The sequence below is a fragment of the Poecilia reticulata genome, linkage group LG7 (genome assembly GCF_000633615.1).
Source record: "Poecilia reticulata strain Guanapo linkage group LG7, Guppy_female_1.0+MT, whole genome shotgun sequence".
NCBI lineage: Eukaryota > Metazoa > Chordata > Actinopteri > Cyprinodontiformes > Poeciliidae > Poecilia > Poecilia reticulata.
Window position 1 is genome coordinate 30,082,073 of NC_024337.1, and position 1,671 is coordinate 30,083,743.

A 1,671-nucleotide genomic window follows, 5' to 3' on the forward strand; every position below is an offset into this window, starting at 1 on the left:
CAGAAACAAAATGTCATTATTACAAACCCCGTCAACAGTCAACTCCTCAGCCCCACACTTTAATGGGGCAAAGGACACACATCGAAGCGAAGAAGCCGTTTACCGCCCAATAAACAGCAGGTTCAACTGAACAGGCAAATGGTTGAAGAGGTGTTCAACAGTTTTCAGCAGGTAAACACCTGATAAACGGTTTAGCCGTTGAACCATAATCTTAACCGGCTGTTTACCTGCAAGCTGCTATTCAACGGCTGGTAAACCGTTTTTTCCGAAGAAGTCACAGTTAGGCTTCGCCCAACGGTTGTTAATAAACAGACATTCAGTTTAACTGTTGGGTAGTTTAACCTCCGCCCAATGGATGCTTTAACGGCAAGTTAAAACCGGTGGTGCCGCCATTGAAACTTAAGTACCTTAAGCACTTCACTGCCCCCTAGTGCACTGTCTTGCACAACACACATGTTGGATCACTCAGTTATTACAGAGGAGGGCTGAGCTGGCATTTAGAGCTACTTGCTGTTTTAGGCATTATATAGCTGGATTAACCAAACCACTGTTACACATTGGATCGGTGTGGAAATTTAAAATGAAGCTTACTGAAAATTTCAAAATAAAAGCCTTGACATTTTTCACATCAGGTAATTGCTCTTTTGGGTTTTATGTGACTGGTTTAAACAAACTGCTGTTACACATTGAATTAGTGTGGTCATTAAAGTGAAGCTTACTGAAACTTTCAAAATAAAACCTGCATATTCCTCAGTGCACTGCCGTAAGCGGTGCAATCATATTAAGCTTTTTTATGATTTTCTGCGCAGTTCACTATCATCCTTCATTAACTGCGCAGCAAGATGCAGACTCACAGCTGGATCTACGGCAGACGAACCTCCGGTCGGGTTTTGCTGCCTCTGGCCACAGTTTTTTTCCAGCTGGCATTCAAAGTTTCAGTTTACATCTCCTGAATGGCCAATCTGTATTACTTATATTTAAATACCGCAACGTTATTGGCACTCAGGTACACTGTAAAAAAAACGGGTAAATGTACTGTAGAAATTTGAAGGAATTTCTCTGTTTTTTAGTTTTACAGTACCGTATTTTTCATTTTACGCATTGCATCATGGGAACAAGAACCTTCGCGAAGCGCGAAAACTGGTCAGCCAACCGGACCCTGGAACATGGATTAAGAGACGGAGGTACCTTTCTGCCACCTCCCTGGTAAAGTAAAATAAATAAAAACACATTCTTTTCTGTGAATAATGTTTTGAAATATTTGTAGTTGACTTCGTGAGACTCCTAATTGCATACTGTTTTGCAGTCTTTTTTTTTTTTTTACAAAAAATTTATTATTTTTTTACAATTCTGTGTTTGCTTGTGTATTATAAAAGTAAAACGCGGAGATTGCTGTATTACTTATTCATGTATTTTACCGAATTCAAAGTACCGGCCATTTTTTCAAGTCAAACTGAACGGGGCGCGTGAAAGCTAAAGCTAACCGTTCATGGCGTCATGCTACTTACGTCTCAATCCTGCTTTTTAAAAATATCAAGCTGCAGTTTGCTTGTTTGCTAAACTTGATTTGATGTCCCGGTTAACATAAAAGCCTGGTGGCCATTTAACTTCGGTAAATATACTTTCAATGTCAAGTTTGGGGTTTTAGAATATGGGAAATGTCGCGGGTGG

At 39.9% G+C, this 1,671-nt stretch overlaps 1 long non-coding RNA gene across 2 annotated transcripts in view; it reads left to right on the top strand.

The window, feature by feature from the left end:
- Positions 1-1,147: 1,147 nt before the first annotated feature.
- LOC103468046 (uncharacterized) overlaps positions 1,148-1,671 on the top strand; it is a 2,665-nt gene continuing 2,141 nt past the window's right edge. For both annotated transcript variants that reach the window (XR_534147.2, XR_534146.2), the window contains exon 1: positions 1,148-1,206. This is a non-coding gene — a long non-coding RNA (uncharacterized LOC103468046). The remainder of the gene's footprint in view (positions 1,207-1,671) is intronic.